The sequence below is a fragment of the Mandrillus leucophaeus genome, unplaced genomic scaffold (assembly GCF_000951045.1).
Source record: "Mandrillus leucophaeus isolate KB7577 unplaced genomic scaffold, Mleu.le_1.0 Scaffold525, whole genome shotgun sequence".
NCBI lineage: Eukaryota > Metazoa > Chordata > Mammalia > Primates > Cercopithecidae > Mandrillus > Mandrillus leucophaeus.
In genome coordinates, this window is record NW_012105642.1 from 2,539,285 (window position 1) to 2,555,195 (window position 15,911).

At 42.3% G+C, this 15,911-nt stretch overlaps 1 protein-coding gene across 2 annotated transcripts in view; it reads left to right on the forward strand.

Annotated features, from left to right (window-relative positions):
- Window positions 1-15,911, forward strand: part of LRRN1 (leucine rich repeat neuronal 1) — a 47,574-nt gene continuing 31,663 nt past the window's right edge. The window contains exon 1 of one of the 2 annotated variants that reach the window (XM_011996818.1): window positions 1-347. The gene's annotated coding sequence lies outside the window, so the exon portion shown is untranslated. Of the gene's footprint in view, window positions 348-1,097; window positions 1,488-15,911 lie in introns of those variants that run through there. The other variant, XM_011996819.1, reaches the window with a different exon arrangement.

The following is a 15,911-nucleotide window of genomic DNA, read 5'->3' on the forward strand; positions in this document are numbered from 1 at the left end:
CGGCATCCCTAGGCGCCTGGGGCGCCTTCCTCAGGACCTGGCAGCTCGCTGCCCCGCCCTCTGCACCCCACTTCTCCGACCCTCCTTCCCAATCCTGCCTCCCCCTGCCCTGGCCTCCAAGAGCCGATTGAGCCCAGCCTCGTGCAGCAGCTGTTGCTTGTGTCGCCGCCTCGTCTCCAGTCTTGGTGCTCTGCCGGGGGTCCCCCAAGGAGCCAGTGCGCGCTGCGGACCGGGAAGGAGGCGCCGCTCAGCCGGTCCTCCTCCTCGTCTTTCTCCTCCTCCTGCTGCTGCTGCCGCGGGTGCCGGGTCCGTGCGCACCCCAACACCCCCACCAGCTGGGCCTCGGGGTAAGTGCCCTGGCCGGCCGCGCCGCGGGGGAGGTGTGGGAGGCACTGTGGGGAAGTAGAGGCAAACTTGGTGGCGTGGGAGACTCTGCAGGGTCTGGAGAACCTCGGGATAAGATCGCGGGCCTAAGGGGGACGAGGGGGCGCGGCTCATGGAGCTGGGGAAAATGACGAAGTCGGGAAACGGGAATATAGTGCCCCGTTTCCCTCTGTCCCCCTTACCAAAAAACAAAGGTGTGGGAGAGCGCTAGTTGGGAAGGCAGGCCAGAGAGAAATAGGAAAAAGGCAGTGACTGGAGCCGAGCCCGATGGATTTCAGGGGCCGACCAGGGGAGGGTGGTGCCCGGGGACTGGGAGGGAGGAGGGCTGCCGGGATGTGAACTGGGGAAGGCAGCTGGGGCTGGAGAACAGCGCAGAAAGGGTGCCCAGGGAGTTGGAAAGAGGGCCAAGAGGAGGGAAAGGAAAGTGACGGGTTATGGGGAGGGAAAAGAAAAAGGGTGTCTTGGCGGTGGCCTTGGTAAGGGAAAGGGGCAAGAGGCATAATTGACAAGGCATTGAAAGTATTGAAGTCAGAGCCTTGGGAAGAATCTACCCAACTCTCCGCGGTCCACGCAGGGACAGACCTCAGCCTGTGAGCCTTGAGCCCAGAAGGAGTGGCACCCTAAGGACGCTTGCCAGAGAGCCTAAAATGTTAGGGAAGCCTCATCCCCGCCAGGAACAGAGCCGGCGCTGAGTTCCCGGCTCGGCCGGGGTCAGAAGCGAGGAAAGTTTGCCAGCGAGTGTCCTTTGTGCTGAGTGGAGAGGGGTGTGGGCAGCCGCCGACTCGGCGCTTCCCCGCCTCCCGCGGCGCCCGCCTCCTGCCCAGGGAGTCCCTGCCTGGCAGGCTGGGGTTGGGGGGAAAAGTCCAGCAGCGGGAGGGCCGCTCGTCCCGGGACGGTTCCAGGGGAGCCCGCGCGGAAACGCGGACCAGGCGATTCGGCCCGGATGCCAGATCCCGAAGGGACCTTGCTTGCCGTGTTCACCGCTGTAGCCCCAACGCCAAGAACAGAGCCTGGCCGTGAGGGAATGACTGGCCGGGGTACAAATGGTTTTGAAGCACTTGAACCTCACAGGCAAAGGCTAAGAGTATAAATCCCATCCCACTGTAAGTATTTTCATTCCCAAACCTAAATTAGTAAAGGAAAAGTGGAATTCTAATTGGGTGAGGAAACAGGTACTGCCGACTTGGGCTTTTGCGTGGAGGATAAAAGACAACATGTTTTGTTTTGTTTTGCCATGACAGTCTAAATAATATTAGTGGAATAGGCTCATTATTTCATTTTTAAAAGCTAGGGCTGGAGGAGTGGAAAGTTCAGGAAGGCACTTTAATCAGTATAAATCTAGAGTAAAAGTGTTATTGGCTCCAGGGCCATATGTGTCCCGAAGTCTCTGATTTGCATGCAAATGTGAGCGGATCCTGGCAGATGTCTGGCCTCATCCATTCACATGAAGGAATTTGAAAAGACAAGGAGTCTTCAGTTAACAATAGACCTTAAGAAAATAGAATAAAGACGCAGTGTGAGTTTTTCTGTTTGGAAATTCCATGGCTTGCTGACACCTTTATTCAAGAGACAAATTCTTTAAGTGCTATTGTATTGAAAGCTCAAAGTGTTGCTTGCTCTTTACCTGGCTGTATATATTCGTGCAGTATTCAAGCTGGATATTCTGTGCTAGTTAGGAAAAGGTTTGTGTGAAGCAGACAGTAACTTTAACCCACTTCCGGCGGCTTGAAGTGATTTCTGAATTCACCCCTCAACTTTTTGAGTTTTCTTTTAATAATTTGACTCTTGCTCAAATTTGGTACTCATCTTCAGAGCTATTCATTATGGTAGAAGATCGTTGTTGTTGACCGACATGAAGATCTCCTGAGAATGTCCACTGTCTGGTCAAAGTCATTTCTGTTCTCTTAAGGCACCAAACTTGTAGAACTGGAGGTGATGCAACTGTCCCATCCCTAGTTACCCTAATGGTTTTCAGGTCACAGAACAGTGAACGGGGAGGCAGTCGTGCAATAGACTGTGGAGCAAGGGCCTTTCTGCTGTGTCTAACATTAGCTGAGTGACCACACTGCACTGTTCACCTCTTGGCATTGTGCGACAGCTGAACAAAAGGCAGGCAGTGTGGGCCGCACGTGAGGCAGGCGATTTCATTAATACCTAGGACTAACCAGCCCCAGTGGCCTCTTCTTTTGTCAACCTCAAACACTGTTGAAGGGAAAAAGAACCTATTCACGGAACAGCATTTGCCCCTGTATCCTATATATTCACTGAAAGGGACATTAAAATCCAGCACCCCCCACCCCCCACCAGAAAAAAAAAGACAACATTGTTTTGGAGGGCCCAGTGTTTGGGGGGAGGGGTGGACAACAGATGTTAGTCTGCTATTTTACATGTTCCCTTAAGTTATTTTTGCAGGTTCAATGCCTTTTATACATAAGGCCATATTTTCCCAGGAGGGGAAAAATGAATTGAATCCATTTTCAGTAAGAAAATGTTATAGCCAAGTTTGCATTTTCTGTCTTAGAGCTATATAGAAGTCAGAAAGTAACAAATCATCATAATAAACTCTTAATTTGGCTCTTCACGCCTGGGATTCTGTCTTCCCGATAGAGTTGAAGGGTAACTTAAAATAAACTTGACATTTCTAGACTATAAACCATTTTGTTGTAAAGTTATCAAGGTATTTTTGAAACCTGGTAACTTAAAAACGACGCTCACATTTGTGAAACCTTATCTTTGGCAGTTAACCTGCCTGTGTAATCTTTATTCTGCAAGTCTGATGAAAGGAAAGATTAGAACTCATTCCTTGGTAAATAAAAGTAATAAAGTGTTTAATTATTAGAAAAGGATCATTCTGCTAAATAAAAGATCTCAAGACCGGATCCAACTGCAGACTGTGGTTCTAAAAAAATAACCTCAGCTAGCTCTGGTTAATGTCTGAAATTCTGGGAAAGCAAGGAAAAACTCAACCACTGATCTCTCACTAGTTAGTCTGTGCTAAGGCCACCTTCTTGACCTAAACTGCTAGAGCCATTACCACATATTCTAAAGCAGTGACACTCACGGGAATATACTAGGTACTAAAGAAAATCGGTCTCTACAGAGTTATATTGCTACTTCCCAAGCCAGTGGAATATAAATAATGATGATAAATAATCAGAATGGTGGGCTTTTTATACCACCATAAGTAGGCCATAAGTCATAAATAAAATATGGTAAATTATAGGATGCAGATGCCATTTTTACAAGACTTGCATAATGCTTACTTAAAATTTATTTTTAAGTTACAAAATAATAGTTCTCTGAATGATTCATTTCAGCACTAATGTCAGGTTATTCAAATATTGTATTTAATTTTTAAAAATTATGCTGAACATCTATTTTGGGTTAAGCCAATCTAGAGATAAAGCAAATTCCATTTTAGAATCATATGATCATTTAGAGTCGTATGTTTCTGGGAACAATGAAAGTATCTTTAACTCATGAATAGAGCTTTGATTAATATTTAATTCAGGATGAAATTATATAGATGAAGTCAGAAAAACATTTATTCTCTCTTGTTTTGGCTCAAAGTACAGAATAGAGATAAAAGTTAAACCCTATCTGTAAAATTCAATACTTTAGTGACCAAGGGATCCATTTGTTCTCAAGTCTTTTTAGGTGAAGTTTGCTTTTTAATTTCTTGTTTTAGCATATTAGCATTCACCTGCTTTACAGATCTGTTACAGAATGTAGCCTCCCAAGTTTTCAAATATAGATAAATGCATGATAAATGGTTTATTGACATTGCATTATAATCCATGATAAAATGATAAATGTTTCCAGACTTTATGGGCACCCTGTAGAACTGTTAAGCGTATTATCCAATAATTGAAATACATACCATTTTATGTTACAGTTTTTTAAAAGAAACAATATGCAAGCTTTACTACTATTGTGTGTTTTACTTTTTGAATGTTTTCAAAGCTCTAGGCAAATGTCGGGAGTTATTAACAGTTTTATCAGTTGATTGATTGGTTAGCAAGCTATTATCCAGTCATAGCTGGATGATCTTGGATCAGTTGCTTAACTCCATACCAACCTTCAATTTTGTCATGTATAACATAATCAAGTTGGGAGAATAAGGCTGGAAGGACTAACTGCCATAATCAGTGAGATTACTAAAAGGTTTATGTAAGCCATACCTCCAGTACCACAATTAACATAAACATTTAACTTATATGGAACCATTTTACCTAATGAACTGAGATGCGAAGAAGCTAAGGGTGAACTTGGAATAATACATTCCCAAGGTTCTGTCCACTCTTACTTCAGAGTACCCTCTAAAGATGCTGCTGTATCAGCTTAAGACACTTAGTTTTAAAATCTGTGAAGTGAAAACTGCTTTTAGAGTGGCTTATTGCCTTCCATTTATACTCTTTATTGCTCAGAGGTTGGAGTGTTATTTGAAAGCTCTGATTAATATAAATGAGTTGTAATTTTCCAACCCAGGCTGTCCTAGCTCACATCTATTATACCACTGGCAGACATGTGGACTCCACAGCTGTCCCCTCATTTGTGTATGAAACAGACACACTGGTGGCATTTTTGGTTACCATGGTTACATTAACAATATACATATGACATGACATCCTTCTATGTGAAAGGTTTCTGTGGCAGATATTTTGTAGACCTGGGAGTAAAGGAAAACTATTTAAGTTTGGGGAACACATAAATTAGTCTGCCATTGTATTCTGGAGCCACCATTTCAATCCAGGGAAGAGAGCCATCCTACAGTGGTGTCCAGGAAAGGGCAATCTTGTAAACAAAGATTTTCAAGGGAGGCATTTCCAGCAATGCCTAACCTCTTCAGGAGAATGTCCGTTGAATATTCATTTCAAAATATTTGCTCTTCCTATTTATGACTGCCCTTTGTGAGATAATGTATTAACCTAGTCATTTTCAATTTGTAGGGGGACAGTGGGCAGTACCAATATTAGCATCTATCTCAGTAAGACCTAGGAAACAAAAAATGAGTTTGCACTATTAAGCAGTGAGCCACAGAAAGAATCATCCTTTAGAAAAACTAAAAAAGCTTTAAAAGAAAGAAAGGTGGCTTAATTGGTTTCATGCCTATAATTTTCCCCTCTAGAAAAAAAATGTTAGCATGGCAATAAAGAATATCATTAACCTGCATTGTTATTTCACAATAGTGATAAGTCTTAATTTGCATCCATAATAATCAGTGTAATCAAGTACTGTACAGAGAATCAGGAAGGCGCAGGCTCAATTCCCAGCAGTGACACTAATGACTCAATGTCTGACCTTCTGGATGTCCTGCAACCCTCCTGGTGCTTCACGGCCCTATCAGAGTTGTGCATTAAAGGATCCAGGAACACTGGTAGATGATTTAAATATTACCAGTGCAAATAATTTGATTTCTGTCCCAAGAGCTAGAATTATATGGAGAGCTAATGGTCTGGGCACAGCCCCTACCTTTCTGCAAGGTAAGATGTTTCTAGTCCCTAATTCCATAGCTAAGAGATTTTGTTGTTCTCTCCCTAGCATTGACAGTTGCTCACCACCTCACCTGGGCCCACCTGAGGGGAAAAATTTTACCAGGGGTACAGGAAGCCATTTACAATCATTAAACATTTGTTCACCCCACCAGTATATGTTGAGCACCTGCTGTATGCCAGGCGTTACAGAAAGCAATAAAACTAAAATAAGTTAGCTTGATTTTTCTGCAGCTTGTACATTGGAGCATTTTGTTTCCATCAACCTATGCATTCTCCTACAAGTATTTCTTGAGTGCTCTGCATGAAAAAGGCATTCTGCACAGAGGATTTCAACCAAGGGTGATTTTTGCCTCTGAGGGGACATTTGGCAATATTTGGAGACCTTTTTTTGTCAGCTGCTGTCACAAGTGAGGGTAGAAATGAGGGTGGTATACTGGCATCTAATGGGTAGAAGCCAGGGATGCTGCTCAACAAAATGCACAGCACAGGACAGCCCCACAATGAAGAATTACCTGGTCCAAATGTCAGCAGTGCCAAGGATCCTGCCTCTGCCCTCAGTGAGCTTCAGTCTAGTCGGGGTTACAGAAAGGAGACTGACAAGTGCAGCATAGTGTGCTATGATGGTGAGAGTGCAGGCTACAGAAGTACAAAAGCAGCAGCCTTAATTCAGATGTCGGCTGCCAGCAGAGGCTTTATGAAACATACTGGTTAATTCACAGAACGGGCTTTTTTACCTGCCATACAAGTGCTCAGCGGGAGACGATTTTCGATCTAGCCTCGTTGAACATAAGTATGTTGGATGGTTGCTTGAGAGAGGGTAGACTCCTTAAGTTTGTCGAGAACTTTAAACTGAAGATGGAGTTAATTCCTTGTAGGACTTGGTCAGAATTCAGTGTGTCTTGAGTAAACAGGAGAGGAGGCTGGAAACAGAAAGTCGATAGCAATAAACGTAGGACAGCACACGCTGCATGAAGAGAAGATGCAGCTGAGTTGACAAAGCTGTCACTGCCTCATATTTTAGAGCTTTAAACTTTGCCAGATCCTTAAATATGTATCTCATTTGACCTGTAACATCCTGAGATACCAAATGTGATTGTTCTTTCTCCTTTTCCCCAATAACTGAGAGATCACAGTCATGGAAAGGTTCATTGTGACTGTGGACAAGTCACTCAATGAAGTTCATCTGTAAAAGAAGTGGTCTTGTGAGGCTCCTCTTCCTAGCACAAGTTGAATTTGTCTGGGGTCACGCATCTAGGAGAAGACTGGAGGTGGGATAAGACATGAGACTCCTGCCTCTCTCAGACCTAGTGTCTTCCACTCAGATGGTAGCTGCTTCCTAAACTGTGGAGTCCTAACCGGTAACAAGATGATGGTGACTCAGCTCTTGGGTTACCGAAAAAAGCAAGGACCTGCGACACATCAATTAAAAAGTATCATGCAGGGAAACTTCAACTGGGTTTCCCCTCCACCTAAGGATTAACCACACCCCCTCCCTAATGGCTTATCTTAAGCTGACCTTAGCCACTTAAAAAATACTTGTGACAATCTGGGAAGAAAGGTTCATAGGAGAGTGCAGCTAGAGTTAGAAAACGAGATAGAAAATAGGACAACCCAGAACATGTGGGAAGAATGGACATTTTTTGATGATTTTTTGTTGATTTTTGTTTTTTCTTTGATAGGAACATTTTAACTTTCAGAGAATAATGACCAGTGTATACAGATATGCACACATATCACACATATAGAGCAGGGGAGACAGATTTCATACAAGCTTATGTTTGTTTGTTGTTTGTTTAGTAAGACTTGCACATCAGAACGAGTTTTGGAGAGAACTTTCCCTCAAGGTCTCATTTCTGGTTTCTCTGGGTTGATGAGTGTAAGGTTTCCTATGAGAAGTAAGACTGAGAAGCCGCGCGACTACTCAAGGTTCTTTTCATTCTCTGTGGTTTGCAGGATCAGGAGTGAGAGTTAGGTAGGACTTCAGCCATATCCTGAGCGTTTCCAGGACACATGTGGAATCTACATGAACTCTTCGGACCGTCAGAGAACCATAAGGCAGTGCAGTAGCAATGACTGGCTTTCTCTAGGTGGTTATTCCAACTGACTGTGGTTCCATGCAGTGAGGACTACATGTAAGGCCTAACCCCCAAAGGACCAGTTAGCTTTGCTGTGTTCCACAGGGACATAGCCAGCTTCCTCACATACTCAGAAACTCATCCTTTCTCACGGGAAGGCCATGTGAAATACGTAGGTCACTTCAAAGCCATCTGAAGGCAAAACACAAAATAGTGGGCAAATGCTGGTGGGATATTTTTCTCTTCATGCATTCATTCACACTGTCAAATTGGAGTCCCGGCGAACAAGTTCCCAAATGGCTTCACTACCAGGATTGATCTCTGGAGCGAGAGGTTAGTTCTATGCAAATGAGATGCTTTAGTGACCACCATTTTTCCTAACGTAGCATATAGTAGTAGCAGTAGAATAATGATATCCTACACTGTGCCTTTTCAACGTGTTAAGACCCACCACCAACACCTTATGTGCATTAACTCCTTTAATCCTTGCAACAACTCTGTAATGTAGACAGACACCCACTTTATAGCTCAGGAAACCAAGGCAGACTGCAACTATGTAACTTGCCCAAGGTCAAACAACTAGTGTGTATGTAATAAATATTTGTCAAGTGGATGAATGAATGAATGGATACACATCTGTTTTAGAGGAGAGAGTCCTTTATTTGAATTCTCAGTTTATGGCATTCCTGCTTCCCAGGCAGGGCATTTTCAAGAACTGCCTCTGTGACTTGTGAATGATAGGGGAAGAGCTGGTCAGTGGAGAAGCAGGGGTTGAACTTGGGTCTGTCTGACTCGAAACCTGTACTGTTAAAGTGCTTGGCTATGTTTCTTCCTCTTTAATTGCAGCGATAAAACAAGAGGACTGGACTACGTTAGCTTTCAGCCCATTCCGCTCAAAAAATTACATAATTCCATATTAAAGTCTATGTAAAATAAATCACTTTTTTTTTTTACTACTTTTAATTTTGAAATCTAGTTTGGTATTTTTATTTAACCAATCATTGAATTATCTTTTAAAATTATTATTAACAACATATTTATAAACCCTCTTTAAATCATTTTAAAGGGATGAGAATACATACAGATTGCATTCTCCTAACCATTACCATCTCACTGCCTATTAAGTTATATCATCATTGTCTAAATTTAGAAGGTGTCTAAAAATTGAAAAGCATCTTTTGTTACACAGGGAAAAGACAGGTAAAGTGATTAATTTTGAAAAAATTACTGCCGATATTTGCAGAAATAAGTAGGTTGCTGACTCTAATGAATAGTATTGAATGATTTTTTTTTTTTCTTTAAGATGGAGCCTTGTTTCTGTCGCCCAGGCTGGAGTGCAGTGGCACGATCTTGGCTCACTGCAGCCTCTGCCTCCGGGGTTCAAGCAATTCTTGTGCCTCAGCATCCTGAATAGCTGGGATCACAGATGCCTGCCACCATGCCCAGCTAATTTTTGTATTTTTAGTAGAGACAGGGTTTCACCATGTTAGCCAGACTGGTCTCGAACTCCTGACCTCAAGATATCCACCTGCCTCGGCCTCCCAAAGTGCTGGGATTACAGGTGTGAGCCACCACGCCCAGCCATGAAAAGTACTGAATGATTTTTATGAGCTTCAAACTGCTAGCAGTATTAAAAACTACTAATTGAGATTCGCTTCTAAAGATTGTTTTGCTTTAAGGTGTCCTTCTGACAGGCAAGTGAAGCATCAGAGCAATGTGTCAGTCATTGCCATTGTATTACAGGACGTGCAGCCCAAGGCAGGGGAAGGAGTGGGTAACAAGGCATGTCCTAGATTTGGGAAGAATTAGTTTCAGAACTGCTTCTCAGCTGTGTGATCTAGAGTGATTTCATGGAACCTCAGTATCTAAATCTGCAAAATGGGATAATAATAGAGCCTGCCTTTTAGAATCGTTGGAATCATTCAGTGAGAACATGCATATAAAGTCTTTAGAACAGTTCCTGTTCCAAGGTACATACTTAGCATATAGTAGCAATGAGTAGAAGTATTTATGTTCACATCTGATATTTCTGCTGCTACAAGGTCTGCATTCTGAGGATGCTAATTCTGAGGCAAGCGGAGAGATTTTAAGGGACAAGAAGACTCAGACTAGGTATTTTATGAAGCCAGTAGTTCACATGGCTGTCACCTTTCGTGGTAGACCCCTAGATTGCTTTATATTTGTCCAGACATGAGAAATCTGGATTCTGCTGATGTGCCTTGAAAGAACTGGCAAACAGGTGAATACATTAGAGCCTTTTATTGTTTGTTTCTAGATCCTCTTCTGTATCCCACTCTCTCTTTTCTATCTGAAAATATTATAATGCCCCTAACTGGTAATTCATGGAATCACATTTTCCAAATAAAGAGAATGTGTTAGATTCAGAGCTATCATTCCACCAAGAAGAGCTGAATTTAAGACATTGTAACAAACCCAAAAGCTTCATCTCTCTGCATCCATTGTAACATTAAGGTTGTTGGGCCATGTAAAACTCTGAGAACAATGCTGAGCATCTTGTAAATGGTCCATAGACAATGCAGCTACCATTGTTATTGTTAATTCTTAGTATCATCATTACCTTGTATCTTGACCAAACCACAAGGCTCCTGGTTAGGACCAGATTAGAACAGTGCAATTTAGCCACAGATCTTTCTGGAAGCAAGAGAAAGTCACCAGGCATGCTGGGCATGGTGGTGCACACCTGTAGTCCCAGTTACTTGGGAGGCTGAGGCAGGAGGATCACCTGAACCCAGGAGGTCCAGGCTGCAGTGATTCCTGATCACACCACTGCACTCTAGCCAGAGTGACAAAGCAAGATGTTGTCTCTTAAAAAAAAGGAAAGAAAGAAAAAAAGAGAGTGAGTCACCAGACAAGCCAAATCAGGTGTGACCCTTAGGGAGATCCCTGGTGAATCCACAGAGGCCGGTTGCTATGAGTTGGCCTCCCTAGCACCTCCCATGTTTCAGCTAGCTGATTTTCACTTGCATGAAGGGAAGAGTTGAGGATATCATTAACTTGATTTTCTTTGAATTCTTTGTGAGATGGAAATAGTAATTATTTGTAGAGAACTTCATATTCATTGTCTTGTTTAATCCGCATCATCAGTGCTTCCCAATTGCTGTGATCACATTTACAGGTAATTGTAGATATCCAGACTCTTAGCTCTGGGGGAAAGCCAGTACCGCACAGCTGGTCACCTGGCTACCCTTGCAAGCCAATAAATAGAGTTTTCTAAGTGTGCTGAGAGGAACACATACCAACTCTGGGAGTTATGTATTATCCCCATTTTAAAGATGTGGGAAAAAAACCCGAGACAAGGATCTTCCCAGTATCTTACAGCTAGTAAGAAGTATGTGTAGGAACAATACTCTTAACTCTGGTTTTCCTCCAGACGGAGTTAGTCACACTGTCCTTGATTTTCCCACATCTCCTTGTCCTCACTCAAGTCTAGCATGTGTTATCTTTATTTACATCCTGTAATACCACCACCACCAAGCAGCTCCTTAAGGGAAAAGACCGTGATTGAGTCTTAGGTCCCTGGCACCTATGAAAGCATTTGGCATGTGGAAAATGTACTTAGCAAATATTCAGTCATTGAAAGAGGAAAGGGATTTCCATATCATATGTCTATTTCATTTTACCATATTGCTTCTTTAAAATAATTTTTACAAAGTTATTTCATCTGTATTTTGGTAGAAAATGAGTAGTTCATAAACCTGTATTATACTCAGAGATATTACTATGTTACTGCTTTAGAGAGGTTATTATAGAAAGTTGAGCTCATTTGGGAATGCTTTTTGTGATACTATTGCCAAGGAAGTGTTATTAATCAAAAAGTATTCATTAAATGCATGTTGAGTATCAAGTGCTATTAGAAAGGTGATATGAGGGTTGAAGAAAATGTACATGGTGTTATTTCTGTCCAGACGAGTTTCCAGACTCACTGGGGTGATAGAGTGAATAGAAGCAAATCAAAATAATTAAGTGATCATCTGTAGGAATTCTGCAACAAAGCAGAAAAACAGGGGCTCAGACCAGACAGGTTTGAATCTCAACTCTGTCACGTAATAGCTATGCTCAGTATTGGTTAAAAGACTCAATTTATTGCCCCCAAACTCATCTGTAGAAAGGAGAAATAATGTCTACCCATAGGGCTGCTATGAGAATGTATGGGAAAGCACTTGGTACAGTTCTTAGAACATGACATTCACTGCAATCATTTGGCGGATATCGACAGCCCCACTTGTGTGCAGATCTTTTTCTATGAGCTGGGAGTACAGTGGTGAGCAAAACAGATGACGTGTGTTCCTTTCCCATGTGGAGCTTGCTGTCTGATGTGAGATAAAAGTAATAATCCAATTATCACACAAGTAAGTGTAAAATGATAGCTGTGTTAAGTCCAGTGAAGAAGTACATGAGGCCAGGAGAATGTAACATAAAGCCTTCGAAGAGAAGACCTCCCTAAAGAAGTGACGTTTATTTAAGCCAAAATCTGAAGGTCATGGGAGAGTTAGCCAGGCAAAGGGTATGGAGAGGGAAGAGCTTTGTAAGCCAGAGCCCAGAGGTGAGAAGGACTTTGGTATGCTTGATCAACAGGGAGAAGACCAGTGAGGCTTAGAATAGAATAAAAGGGGACCTTCTTTTCTGCCTACTTCCAAAGTGCACTTGGAGTTCAGAGAAGGCAGAACTTGTACAAAGTTCAGCAAACCAAGAAACTGCATCCTATACCGAAGAGATATGTCACCATAACAGAAGGGTTGAATTGGTGGAGAGGGAAATTGTGTGAGCAATTCTATTGAGTCTTGGCAGGTTGGGTGGCATGCCAGTGTCTTACATGTGTGGACTGGCATATGCCAAGTCGGGCACGCCAGGAAGAAAGTTTCTTCTCCATTTCTGTGTGGCTCTGAGCATGCTGATTAACTTCTCTGAATCTTGGTTTAAAAAAAAAAGAAAGATGTAGCACCACAAGTTTGTGAGAATGGGAAGATATAATGCATGTGAACATGGCACATAGTGTCTAGTAAATTAGCTTACTTTGTTTTATTTTCTGCTCTTCATTGCCTTTTTCTTCCCTGTTCTACATTTTCCTTTCATTGTAGTGAACCTCTGATTAAGACACTTGCTAATTGACAACACATCACCTGTGTTGCCCACAGATGTAGATTTTTTATAGTAGTTTGGTGATAGCTGAAACATTTCTCTTGCTTGGCATGCAAATGCTCCATGCATGCACTATCATTCTCATTCATGAACTCATTGTGTAAAATGCACTTAGCCACATCTGGCTGCTGTTCGCATGAACAGAGGTGACTGCTGGTGTGTGTAAAATGCACTTAGCCACATCTGGCTGCTGTTCGCATGAACAAAGGTGACTGCTGGTGAGTGGACAAGATCTTCCACAAGCTTTAGATGGCAGTTTCATTGGGGCTCTAATGACCATAACACTTAGTTGTTACTGATTTGTCCTCAGTGGAGAGATGTACTTTTCTGCCTGATCTTAATTATGGGTCGTAATATTAGACCATTTCAACACTGAGTTAGCATTTTGCCCTTGTAACAATTTGTTTTAGTTCCATCTTTGTATTGACTTAGAAGTAAATTTAGACACTATTACCAAATACTTATCAAAAAAAGATAGTGGGGATAGAGTTGGTTATTTTTCAGCAAGATGCTGAGTTATCCTTTATTGCATGCTTTATGGCAGTAAATCTTGGACTCCCCTGCACCCTTTTATTCCTAACCTGCTTGTCTCTCTGTGTCCCTTGAGGTCTTAAGTCTTCTACTTACTAGATTATGAGAAAAACTCCCAAATTTCTCTCCAACCATAATGTCACTTCCCAACTCCAGTCCTTTGTTTCCAAATGCCTGCTGCGTATTTTCACCCTGAAAATCACAACATCACTGAAGCAGCAAGAGGAAGAAGTGGTTTCCGGGATGCAGAGTGAACCGTGGCTGTACAAGAGGAGAGAGAATGTTCCTTTTGTAGAGGATGGAAACCCCTGCCTATTGACTCAGCAGGGAGGGAAGCAGGAGGAGAAGTACTCCAGCCTGTCTTTTCCTACCCTCTTCTAATCATTCAAATGGAAACTCACCCCACTTCCAAAATGAGCTCCTGCCATTGCTGGCCCTTATCTTGTTTTGAGAACTGCTGTTATCACATCACTCAGGCTCAACCTTGAAATTATTTTTAACTCTTCCCTCCCCTGTCTGCACATCTAGTCAACTGCAGTATCCAATAGATGCCTCTCTCGTTATAGTTCCCTAGTGTCTTTTAAATGTGGCACTTCTTCTTTGTTCCTGTGAACACCACCCCAATTCCAGCCCTTATCACCTCTCCTTTAGCTTATTGAAAGTACTTCTTAACCAGTTTCCCCCTATGTAGTGTGCCTCCTCTCTAGTCTAACATACAGCTGGTGGATTCATCTTTCAGAATTATAGACGGGATCCCATGGTTCCCCTGTAAAGAGGCATTAAATGGTCCCCCCTGGCTATAGTATTGTGCTGGATATTCTTGATGTCCCTCCAGTTCCACCCGGTACCCCTTTCCACTTTGCTTTGTACCCCAGGAATCAGATGTTTATGGACTAGACCCATAAATGGGTCCCTTACTTCTTGTTGGGTTCTGCATCCTGTGGTAGCTCACTCAGGGTTGCTTGCCCATCCTTTTTGAGTTGACTTTAACCTTGCCCATCCCTTATGCTATTGTTTGAATGTATGCATCCCTCTAAAATTTGTATATTGGAACTTAAACCCCAACGTGATGGTATTAAGAGGTGGGGCCTTTGGGGAAGTGATGAAGTAATGAGGGCTCTGCCCTCATGAGTGGACTAATGCTCTTATAAAAGAGATTGAAGGGAGTTCTTTAGTCTCCTTTTGTCCTTCCCATCTCCTCTGCCATATGAGGATGTGAGGACACGGCTTCAGTTTTGTCTTTGCCCCCTTCTGCCATGTGAAGACACAGAAAGAAGGCAGCATCTTCAAAGTAGAGAACAGGCCTCACCAGACACCACATCTCCTGGTACATTGATTTTGGACTTCCCAGCCTCCAGAACTGTGAGAAAATAAATTTATATTCTTTATAAATTACCCAGTCTCAAGTATTTTATTGTAGTGACAGGAATGGAGTAAGACATCTTATAAATGTTCCCTTTTTAAAACCTTTCTTTATTCATTCCCTCTTTAATGTACCATCTGTTTTCTTCTAAGTCTCTGATAAGGATGAGAAATCAGAGAAAACTCCTTAGTGAAGCATAAAGGCCCTCCATATCTAGGAACCATCCTACCTTTCTGTCTTGATTCCCATTGCTACTGTGGCATAACCAAAATCCCATTCAAAATGAAAGCATTCCTATTTTGTCCCCTATTGGTGTCTGCTGCCTTGGCACCTTTACAATAGTGGCATGCCTGTAAATGTTTAACAACTGGCTCTCTAAAAAGGTAAGCCCTCCTTTTTATGACCAATTTTAAGCTACCAGTGTGATGTCTCTGAACTCAGATTTGGAAAGAAATGCTCACAACTGGCTCAGAATACCACCGCTTTGTGTACAACTCCCCCTCCATCTGGGATGCTCCACAGCTCTCCCCACCTCCCCTGCCACTGCCCTCAGTGCCTTACACAGAAGAGTTGCTCAATAAACTATTTTAATTCATTTCTATCACTCCTGTGGGCATTTGGAATGGTACAAAAACCTACTTACTAGCCACATGTTGATGGTAATATTTGTGTACCCAGAATTTTTTGGTGAGTGCCAACATAGGTACTAGTTGGATTTTTGAGACTTGAAAACCCTGAAGTGAAAATAAACTACTTGCTCACATTTTATGCTAAGTTGCTGAAGCATACTACTTAATGTTGCTTAATTCTCCAATAAAATAATTCTCATTTTCTGGTCTTGTTTTCAAATTATGTCTTCATTATCCTCAATTAAATGTAATTTGAAGTAATAATAAACCACCA